A 12,800-nucleotide genomic window follows, 5' to 3' on the forward strand; every position below is an offset into this window, starting at 1 on the left:
TTTTCAATCATCAATCTGTAACGTTCCCCCCGTTCAGACCACAGAAACCTCCAATTTTGGAGGTGAGAAAAGGGCTTTTCAAAGAAAAGTCGGTGAGAGGAGGATATGGGAATTCTCTGTAATAGATAGGTAGGCTCACTTGTCACAGCGTAGACTATTCAAAGAATTTCCAGTCTCACGCAAATTAACATCACTACAGCTGACAAAGTAGCACATATCTTATTAACTGTATGAAGATACTGCAGCCTGCAGAATGTATGTTTGCTCTGTGTGAAGGTTTTTTTTATCCTAGCAGTAGCACACACAAAAACAGAGTCATTGTTTCACACAGCATCCCCTCATCACCTCCTCCAACTCCTGAATCGACCCCCCCTCAACCCCCACACCCCCTCCTTGCCTCAGAGAATCCCCGGGATTTATAAGCACTGCTGCTCCAGTCCTCTTTCCTCTGGGGTCTGTCTTTATTGAGACCCATTAATCATACCCTTCTCCTGCCTCCCTCTAATTTGTGTACATTGTCAGGTTGTCTGGGTTACCTGCATCAACACAAACCGGTGAGGGAGAGAACAGTATCTGCTTAGTGATTATGGCAGTGACACAGTGTGCACTGCCTGCTCCGCCTGTGCAAGTGTGTTCTACGCCAGTGATGGTGTAATATCTGCTTTGGGATGCAGGTCACTGTTCCACTCTCTCAAATTAAACTGTAAACAATAGCAGCATCCACAAAAACTATCCACTGATCCAGAACTGAAAAAATCTTGAAGGCAAAAAAACACATTATTTGAAATTACAGGTTGCAGAGCAGCGACGAATAAGGGAGGGAAGGAGAATTAAATTGTTTTTGGACAGGCGGTGAGGTTTACAAGCAACATAATTTCTGCCTTTCAGGATTTTAATAAGTAAAAACAGAAGCAATTAAGCCGCCCGAAATTTAGTTGTCTTGTTCATGACACTTTCTCTCTATTTCTTCATAAACATCAAAATCATTTGTGAAATTATCTACAGAAGCACAGCAGATGTGCGTGAAGGCTCCTGTTTCGAAAAACAAAGAAAAAAAACTGTGAAAAAGTTAAATGAATACAGATTTTAATTCATCATAATTCAATGACAGTTCTTGTCAGTTCATAATTTCTGCAAACATTACTGTGCTGACAGTTCTCCTTCCAGGAATGCTGATTTGTAGGTAAAAAGACATAGAAGTCTGGTTAAAAGGGTCTAAAAGTTGAAAAGTAGGTTGTTTTTTTAATATATTTAGATTTCATATATAACTCTACTCTGTGTAACCTAGATTCAGGTGACAGAGTGTGTTTCCTCTTATTCACTTGAACCCATCTGATTTTGCCATAACCTCTGTCAACCAGTCATCGTGTTGCTGTCAGAATGTAAAAAAAAAAAAAAAAAAATTCTGGGCCTCTGTCTGCTGTCATTTCAATTGTTTGATTCACACAACCTACGCCTGGCCCTCCACCTTCAGTTTGAGACTGTTTTCATAAGAAAAAAACTACAATTTGAAGTCATTTGTTTGATCTTGAAGTGTAGGAGTTAATGTTTCCCTGATAAGGACATCTTGTGGCCAGGTGAATAATGACTGTACCCTCTCAGAGGCAAAGGCGTAAGTGGCGTGATGTTATATTACAGTGTGTTGTCAAATATAATGGCTGCCTTGATTATGTTCACAGGCAATGTCTTTTTTAGAATGCATTAAGCAGTACATTAATCCATCGCACTGAAATCAGAGGGAGGGGTTCAGGGTGGATGGCGTGCAAGACGCAGGACTCTGACACCAGAGATCCGGGTTCTGATCCTGAGTCCTGCGTGTGGTTAGGTTCAGGCAACAAAAGATTTTTAGTTAAGGTCAATGAAAGACTGTGGTTTTGGTTAAATGTTAACAAATATGTTGAGTCTCATGCTTCAAGTCACTGCAGACTATTTTTCTGTATTAAAACAAGATGATGATCCTTCCCTAACCTTAACCATGTGCTGTCAGTGCCTATAACCATAAAATTGCTGTAGATACTATACAAGCAGACATCGTTCTGCATGATTGGATATTTTGGCGGAAAAAATAATGAAATATATTGTCACTTAACATTTCACTTATACATTTACTATCAACATCTTTGCAACTTGCCAAATACATTAATTACTGACTTTTTCTAATTATGATGAGAGAAAACGTAACTCAGCCAGCATTACGTTTCCTGCAAAACATATCGGCTGTATATGAAAGTTATTTCTAGGAGACAGGGTGAGATCCTGTTCCATTTAACATCCATCTGATCTTTCTCATGTCATGACAACTCATGAAAAATAAGATACAGTGTGCTCAATTCATAATAATACCATGAAAACTGGGTGTTTGATCCTTAAAGTAGTCCAAATTGACTTTTCAATAGCCACACCATGTCATGACAGCCCCATGAAAACCTAATGATTCCATGACGAGATGTAATCAGCAAAGATTCTCCGTCTACAAAGAGGTGAAAACTTAAAGGGAAAACCTGAATAAATGAGTGGAGAGACATAGCAAATACAGATTCTTCCATACAGGTGAATCACCTACTATGACCTTCATAGTTAGCAGATGTCAACCCGGTTGAACACCTATGGGAGACTTTGGAGTGACATGTTAAGACTGTTACACTCTCAACCACCACCATCAAAACACCAAATGAGGGATTATCCAATGGTTCCAGATACTACTTAAAGCTGTTCTGGTGAGCTTATGCTGGTCCAACATCTTACTAAGATACTTACTATACTGTGTTGGTTTTTCTTTTAGTTTGTCACCCATCAGGATGTCTAAATCTTTTCACTTTTCATACAGACTAGCTGTATGTAGATGTCTATGTTACAAGAGCATTTGTAGTTCTTTTAACCTGCAAATCAGCAAATCAGTGCCCATGTGCTACTAATGCACTGATTGGACATTTGTTGGCACATACAGTATGCTGTCTGCATCAAGGATGCACCAAACCTAAAGTGAACAAACAGTGAGAGTGAAAGAGACAGATCGAGACAGAGAGTGACAGAGAAAGCATGACAGGCAGAGATATGAATGTCAACAGGATTAGCTCTATAATTTAGTCCCATTCTCCAGATTGCAGTGACTGCAGTGTGGCCCAGCTGTTTTCAGTCTGCACTTGTCAACACATTACAATGCCGGCTATCGTTCCACAGTCACATACTACAAGGTCACGTAAAGAGGTCCACCTAGAAGACCCTGCCTTATCAGGAAACAAATAAACGAGCCACCCTGTTGCGCACAAACAAAAGTGACGTCAAAACGACAACGAGGAAAGCTCATTCGCTATGGGTCTTAGCTTACACGGAGATGGAGGCAAAAGTTTACTAAACCCACTGGAGGTGACATGGTGCTCAGTCACTGATGTGGTAAACAACATGCAGCAGTGCTTCTATTTTACATGATGGATCTCTTTATGTCCCCCCATGTTTGTCTCTACCTTGTTTTGTACTTAACTGGCACTTCAGTCTGAGAACATCATGTTTATCATTATAGAAATAGCACAAGTAATAAGAAACCTATATGTTCTGATATTTCCAGGAATCAAGAGCAGCGACATGCAGCACCACAGTGACAGGTATACATTTATCTTCAAAACCTGATGACCTGGCTTTGATTCTTAACTCCTGACAGACACATTTTTGAAGGTAAAATCATCTTGAACAAGAATTACTTTTTCAAATTTAATCATGTCCAAAAAGTTATATTCCAGTTTTGCAGATGTAGTGCAAAGCAAATGACGTTTGAGAACACATTGGACACCCATATATCATAAATAACAATGCAATCCTGTCTCATATGAGATTACAAAATTAATCAGAACACACAGAATGTTCTCTGCAGAAAGAGCTGTCCTTTCCTGTCCTGTAACACCTGCAAAAATTGTTGACTGGGGGGTTTTTCACACATCTGCTGTGTGTGTTGAAAAGGGTGAGTTTTAATCCTGTACATCTACTTCTATTAGAAAACCCTTTTTACTTGAGCAATTACCTTAAAATTAATTATATGACAATATCACATACACAGTATGTTCGCTGATTGTTCCAACACTGCATTGAAGATACTGTTTAAGCACTAATTGCAGCCCAAGATGCCAGATTTTTAACAGTTGTATCATTCTATAAAATGTAAATATTCTACATGTTGATCATTTCTACTTGTTCATAATTTCTCTGAATTTCCTCCAAATTCAGCCTGATATGGTTGGTTTCTTTGAAAACATTTGTATCTTAAACAGTGTTTAACTGCAATCAATTAATGAAAATAAAACAAAAAATAGAATTATATTTTTATTATAAATTTTACTTCATCATTTAATCCATTATTTGCAGGTTTAATTAATCAATTTATAATTTTATATAATAGGTTTTTTTCACATGATCAGTTTAATTGATTATAATCTAACACTGTACAATCTGTAGTTATTCCATTGGCACACTCCAGGTACCACACACCTCTGCCTCGTGAGCTTAGTATATCATGACACCTTGTCATGTAATATGAAAACCATAGTGTAGAGAACTCTGGCACATGGGAACCACCAATCTAGACTGGTGAATTGTTCACAAAAACTGTGGCTGGGAGGCAATTATTGGGTCGCAAAGAAAACTCTCAGCTCTGGCTGTGATGGGCATGAATTGTCCCTGCAACTTTGGTGGTTTGATTCCTTTGACAAATATAGCAGCACTTATCCCAAGCATGACCCACTTTTGCTCTCAACTTTCTTTAGGCAGAGGTAAACACACTTGCTTGACTGAAAGGAGCAGCATCTCCTCGGAGAAGGCAGCGGTGTGATTGGAATGACAACTTACTGCTGTATCACTGTATCAGTGAGATCACACCTTCCAAACTGCAAACAAAGGGTTTCTAATGTGAGTGAGACATGATTCAAAGACCTGCAACAAACAGCTTAGAGAACAATGATGCTCATATAATGATAGCGACCCCTAGTGATTAAGGCATGCATTACCCTCCCAGTAAACTTGCATGATTATGCTTTCTTTAAAGGACCATATCAGTGTTTTTGCAAGTTTTAGCCCCCTAAAGGATGAGAAATATTCTATGTATCTAACATATCCCATTAAAGGACCAAAACCAACAATAAATCATACCAACATATTATCTGTATAGTTTATTACTTTGTGTCATAGACCTCCATTTTTGTCCATTAAAAACACATTAATGAGCCATACTGTTGCACTGAGAGATATGTTCCTATATGATGACATGGACACTTTATTTTGAGTCAGTCCCACTTATACCAATCTGCTGCCACAAATACTCACTAGCAACCAAATATGATTTAAGCTGCAGCTGAAAATAATCCTCTGCAAATACCCTGTTTACTCCTGTTTGAGTAACATTTGCTAAACCCTACAGCATTCAGCTGTTTTAGGAAATTACTTATGTAACTATATATTTTGTGTTCCTTTTTTTGGAGTTTTACCTATTTAATAGGAACCAAGGGGCTTGCAACATCCAGTGGCCTGGTCATATAGATGCAACGTCCCCAGTTAGATTCCTGTGTTGCATCTTCTCCTGCATTCCCTGTGTGTATTTCTACTGTCACTATCAAATAAAGGCAAAAAGACAAAATAATAATGTGAAAAAGTAATAAAATTAATGGGACTGGGGCTGAGTACCAAAGACAAGGGAGGGAAATCAGAAATTAATGAGAGACAGATTAACACTTTGTTGGTTTGGCTGTTTTTAACTATAAATCATATATACACACATTTTTTACTGTCCATTTTCAAATTCACACTGTATATTTCTAGATTTTTGGATGTAATTTTCCTGTTTGTGTTTTTCCTGTCATTATTATTGTTGTGTCATAATAGAGTGCAGACTTTTCAATCAAATTCAATGAAAGTATTAAAATGCTTTACAATGTAATGTAAGTGAGAGAAATCAATGCAGACGTGATGTTTACTGATTACACAACCAAATCAAAAGATTGCTGACTGATTTTCATATTGCACAGAAATTAATGAAAAAAAACAACAGCTGCCAAGAGCAACAGGAAAAATACATTTTAAAAGTACCTGTGATTACCTGTGATTTCCTGTCTTCCCCCCAAAAATCAATAACATCCAAAATGATGTGCAAACCTATTACACTCAGCTGTGTGGTTTTGGTGGAAACTATGATAGAATAACAAACAGGGAGTTTTTCCAGATTTGAAAAGCGAGAGTTGCCCTGACTCTGAACATTGCATTTTGGTTTATTTCCTGTAGCTTCTGTATGTGTAGAAATTGTTCTCTTTGCATCTTCTATGATTTTTCCCTGAGTGTTGAACTTTGGTACAAAAAGATGGTTGAACTTTTTCCGTTCTGTAGAGACTGGCCCCAAAACCTGACGTTTACCAGTGATGTGATTAGATTAACATTTTCTACTTGGTAGCTGTTACGAAGCATGACATGACATCATCAAAGATTCGGCAAGTTGTCGGGAAAATATGACACTGACTAAAAAAAGTTTTAAGTACATGACAATCGATATTTAGTGTTTGCAAGCAGCAGTCTTCCTCTGACCTCACTGTCATGTCATGTATAGAGGTAAACTCTTTAGGGTAAATAGTTGCATAAGAAACGTTTTTGTTATGTTTTCTGTAATGTCCAACATCTACACAGAGTTAGAAAGAGGCAGTGACTTTATTCCTCCATACCTGAGCTGTTGCTTTTATTGTTTGGCTCTGGTTGTAACACATTTACCTGGATTACTCGATGCTCTCAATAAAACTCAGCACTATTATATGAATGAACTCCTCTGAAGGTTTTGCCTGTGCTCAGACAGTGAATGAGTTGAAAGCTTTTGATTTTCTCTTGGAACAACACAATGACACACTAACATTTGCTTTTGTGTGCCATTTTCCAGCACTCTATCAATACTCTCTTAAAAGTAATGTCAAATAATGGCAGTGCTATCCGCACAAACAAAGGCCAATCCAAATAATGGTCAGGAAAAAAGGGGACATAATTGGCCAGAATTACACTTTGCGCACAACATTTGAGTTGCATATGAGCATTCAGTATATCTAAGGCTTAAAAAGTTTAGATTGCAGTGAGACTACCTGGGAAGTCCCATTTAAGTATGTGCCAGTAGTGACTACAGTTTTATAGGTTTTTTTTTAACAATATCATCACAGTGTAAAGACCTGAGACTCCTCATCATAGTAGATCTGATGAACTCTCTTGAGTGAGTGGCTTGGATTTAGTACAACTGCATTTAATATAGTACATCTTGAGAGAAAATCTCCCTTTTGATATCCCCTGTAGATTTGAAGGGTGTCTATGAAAAGTTTGTACCTTGCTCTTTCATGGAGGATGGCGGCTATAGTCAGCTTGGATTCACAGCTTTGACTGATTTCACAAGTTTTTTCAGTTTTAAAACCATTACTGCAGCATAATCCACTACTCCTTTGTCAATTTGTATACTTGGTATGCTCTAAAGGTGTGTTGTAACTAAAAAAAAAAAAAAATACACAGCTTGTTTATGTTAATGTTGTTAATGACCAAAATAAGCAAGCATAGTTTCCCCTTTTTTGGCCCACCTTTTGGCAGGTGACGTCCAAAACATAAGATTTTTTGTGGAGTAATTCTTTAAAATTTTTACTGGCTACTTTAAAATTCTTGGAGGAAAAGGAGATTCACGATTAAATGTGTATTCATTACATTTACTAACCATCCATTCATCCTTAAACCTGCTACTAGTTATCATTTTCAGCTTTTAAGATTATGCTAGCCATGTATTACATAGACTTCTGCAGTGTTAGCATTCACACCGGACCATAATCTTCCACATTAATAGACAGTGTTCTGACCTAATCTTGAAAACAAAAGAAACAAAAGAAAGGTGGTTTATGAACAGTGATGAATATAATTTGTAAAACGAGGCATTAAAGTTTGAAAGACTATGAGGACTGAAAACCTTTGAAATGTTAAATACTCATAAAACCAGAGCACAATGCATTAATAAACCATTAACTGCATAACACAGCTTTGATCCATTACAGTGCTTCCTAAATTTGCTCACTTAATCGGTTGCTAATAATGAAATCTGGAATGTAGAGACTCATCTTCACACATTATAACTAATTCCACCGTTGAAGACGAAATAGAGTATTCAGTGTGTGGTATGTGTCATCTCTGTCATCACGGACCGTTGAATAACTTCATTATACTTGTCTCATATTATGCAAATGTTTTTTTTCTTAGGCTAAGGCATAATCTCTAAATTGATGATTTTATAGGAAACATTAAATGCAGACTTGATATTATATGGTGAAAAATTTTAAATATTTTTATTACACTATAATATGTAATTTACTTAACTAGAGTTCTGATTATTACCATTGAGAGCAGAGCTATTAAAGCTGATAGAGTCTTGATGGTGTTCTCCTGGTTGGAAATATTATTGTACAAATGGAGGAGTGCCTTACAGTAAATACAGAGTGCAGACATTTAATTTCCATAGACCCAAATTAGCTACTTAGAGGCAGTGGGTGCCATATGCTAAAATAATGCTTATCAGGCCATATGAACACCCCAACCCCCCCAAATTAGAGAGTCTCTGCAGAGGCTGTTGAGGTGAGAAAGGAAGAAAAACAGATATTAAACCCTTTGTGTGTCTTACTCTTACTTACTATATCCAGCAGTGGTGGGGAAGGATCTGGATTTTTAACACAGTTATTTAAATATCGTCAATAATCACTTTAAGGCATACATCCAGTTATAATGTGTACGGGTTCAATGTGAAATCTCAGCATTAATATTCAAATTTTCCAATGTTTAATTGACAAGGTCGGGTTATAAGATACATTAAGAATGCATGTATTCAGAATACAGAAATAAAAGCACGTAGTATTTAAAATATAAATGAGAATACAGCTAAAGCACCTAATTTCTACTTTTAAAAGTTTGTCAAGTTTATATATATATGTGTGTGTGTGTCTGCGTGTGTGTGTGTAAAGTAAATGTAATGTATATAATGGTACAGTGAACAGTTGAGTGCAGTATAATTGATTAACAGATGGACAGTCCACACTCAAATATACAGCTCAGTAAAGCACCTTTAGGTCTTGGCAAAGTTGATATTTGTTATTTACAGTACAATATGTGAATCAAAAGAATCTCAATATAAAAAACAATCTGCTTTTGGGGGTTTGTTTGTTTTTTTTCTTCATTTTTTTCTATATTCATTTGTTGTTTGTGGGTTGTATGGTCCGCTGTGAGTTAGGTTTTGGCTTCCAAGATGAGGCCATGGATGTATTGAGCAATGGATGAGGAATCCAAATATGGTGAACATTCATTTCAATCAGAACTGCTCCCTTTCCTCTCAGTCTAGCTCTGTCTCCCTGACTGCCTTCATACAAGAATGACACCAATATTAATCTTGATAGGACTATTGTTGGCTTCTAAATGCAGTATATTGGATTTTTGAATGAGCGTGACAGAAATGTTCTTCTTAGTTTTTTCTCAGCTGTTTCTTTTGTAATGGCTGTGTTGTCTTTCTGTGTTCCAGGGCATCAGGCAACTTGCAGTTCAGACTTTGGCCAGTAGAGTATAAAGGGGCTGCTACAAAATGCAAAATAAGTATTACATAGCAAATAGAAGTAGCTAAACTAGCTCTATGTATTAGCAAGCTATTCTGCTGTTTGTTTCGAATCGTTTGTATCGAATCACAAAAATAACGTAGCCTAACTAGCAAGGCTACAAAAATATAGCTAACTGATAACTTTGGCTGCCTCTGTCATGTGACCCTGGACATGCACATCATAACAGTTCCTTGCAACCGCCAAGGTTATCGCTGTGCTTGGGGGCTGGGATGAAACCAGCAGCCAGAGTATATGGGATTCACAGCAACAATGTCAAGAAGCAGTGAGACAAGAAAGAACAGAAAAGCTAAATGCACATGAGAAAAGACCTGTTAAATGGCTGGCCATCGCAGTTCAGCACCTACTTCAACGCTGGTCTACCTCAATGTCAGTGGTGGCTTTAAAGATGAGAGTTAGTGTACTTTTGTTGAAACTGGATTTTGACCAACTCAGGGAGGAGGGCAGGGCTAACAACATACTGAAGGCAAAACACTGCCACAGATTCAAAAGGAGTCAAATATTTTGTGTACATCACCTGATTTCTTCATGGTTTTCATTGTATCCTTCGAACTCAGTGGTACTGTTGAAAATAAAATAAAATAAATAGGTCAGCATGACAACCTTGCAATATGACGTTTTAAAAGCCCCACACTTTAAAGCCAGTCACAATATGAACAATCAGCAGGAGTCCATGGACATTGTACCAACCGTGTGAGAGGCGAGTCTCTCACTCTTTTGTTACAAGGTCACACTACAGAAGCCACATATCCAATGAATTACAGTGTAAATGCAGCCAGGAAGCACATGTAACTGACGTACAATAGAAACAGTCAACAAGAAGTTTACATTTGAATCCATGAATATGCCTTTTCATTCTATGTGCATCTATCAGTATGTGTTATCAATCAAGTGCTGCACATGAGCACATACACACGCATAAGCATAAACTTTCTCTGACTCTTTTGTGTGCTTAAAACAGGAGCAACTCTTGATGGTTATATAGCATTTCAAGCTGTCATCATTTCATGAAAGATAGATACAGCTGAAATAGACCATCCTCACAAGACATCCTCGTTTGTCAAACAGATCAAAGGATAGGTTCACAACTTTTCAAGTCTGTCTTTAAACAATTGACAGGTGCCCATATGAACATTGAAAGAGTCCTCATTCTACACCAAAATTGTATCCTCAATGTTATCTGAGGCTTCAGCCATCCAAATTAGTCAAAGCAAATTAATATCTTGTGCAAATTTCCCTCTTCTTGTTACTATCCTTACACTGCAGCTCAACAGAGAAACATTGTCCAGACAAACACAAAGACGGAACTTTGTTCTAAAAACTTTTTTTTTACCCAAATTAATCAATTTTTAACTGAAAATGAAATACTGGGAAAAAAAATCCAATCTGGTTTTACAGCAAATTATATTATCAAAACTGCTCTCACAAAAACACTGAATGACTTAAGACTGAACTCTGAAAGCAACAAAGTATCAATACTAATTCTGCTAGACCTAACTGCAGCCATCGACACAATTGATCACTGTATCTTAATTGACTGCCTTGAAAACTGGGTTAATCAATCTGATACTGTCCTACAGTGCTTTTGCCTCTATATTTCAGACAGAAAATTCTCTACCAATATGCAGGGTGGCATGTGGGCTAGCCCAAGGAAGCTGCCTTGGACCATTACTTTTTACTTTGGACATGCTTCCTCTTGATGATGTCATCAGGCAACATAACAAGACATTTCATTGCTACACTGATGAAACACAATTGTACATGTCATTTGATCCTTCAGATACTGGCACCGTTGACTCACTAACCCCTTGCACTTTTTAGCGGACTCTCCAAAAATCAGTAAAACAACTACGATTCATTCAGAACTCAGCTGCTGGGCTCTTAACCAGAACCAAGAAGAGTGAGGACATTACACCAATTTTAGCTGCTCTACACCATGGGTGTAGATTTGGGTATGGATGGCAGGGACATGTACCTACCACTATCAAGGTGTTACTGGATTGTCCACCCAATATTTTTTCTGATGTCAAACAATCTAGCTGCTTTAACTCCACATAATGTTAACAGTAAGATCTCTGGAGTTGCCAGAATTGTGTTTTCTGCAAAAAAAAAAAAAAAAATTGGACTATTGTGATGAAGAGTGAAAGACAAGGCTATGGGGGATACTTGACCTGATGATCTGGCAACCCTCAACTTCAAGCTTTACTCATTGTCGACTAGCAGCAGCCTGGCAACAGCTGCAGTAGTGGAGTCAGTGAGGTGGAGAAGCTGAGGCAGTCAGTATTTATAGTTTAAACGTCCCAAATGTCACAGAATTGAAAACGACTGCACTAAACAAAGCTAAGATCATTTGATATTATATTTAATTAGGTGTTGTTGGCTAATTTGTGATTGTTGCTCAGACATGCTGTTTAATTAAACAACTTTATTACTGTTGGTGAAAATTCCTCCCAAAAGCAAATTAAGACATCTGGTCCATTTAAAAGAAGAACCAAAGTGTCAGTAACAGCTGAGCTTAGTTAATAAGAACGCTCTGTAATCAATCCAAACATTAATCTTTGAAATTAGTAGTAGAAACATTTACTACTTAATGCCATATCTCCCCTTTTTTGGTCTCAGATTTATAGTTAAGTCGTCTATCAATAAACTAAAATGTAAAAATCAGACAAAAAAATCATAATATAAGTCCGGTTTCAGGTTAGTCAGCAAATGCATATTCAGTACAGTAAACATTTTGCAGAGTCAGGCTCTTTGTGTGTGTGTGTGTGTGTGTGTGTGTGTGTGTGTGTGCTTGTACATGTGCCTACAAAAGAGAAAAGAGTGACAAAGAGCAAGTACGCATACACAAATATTTTGGCTGTCCGACAAAAACTGTTCCTACCAAAGTTAAAACCAAACCTACATCCTTGCTCTACACTGGCTCCCAGTTACTAGCATTGATTTTAAAATTCTTTTAATGGTTTACAAAGCACTAAATGGCTTAGCCCCAGCCTATATTGCAGAGCTACTAAAACCACATGTCCTGAGGTCCTCTGATACCCCGCTGCTGCTCTTACAGAACTCTACTACTACTTCTACTACTACTACTACTTCTACTACTACTACTACTACACTCACAGAACTTAACTGTTGAGGTAGAAGATCAGATCATATAATCTTCCT

This window comes from Thunnus maccoyii, chromosome 1, assembly GCF_910596095.1.
Source record: "Thunnus maccoyii chromosome 1, fThuMac1.1, whole genome shotgun sequence".
Lineage (NCBI taxonomy): Eukaryota > Metazoa > Chordata > Actinopteri > Scombriformes > Scombridae > Thunnus > Thunnus maccoyii.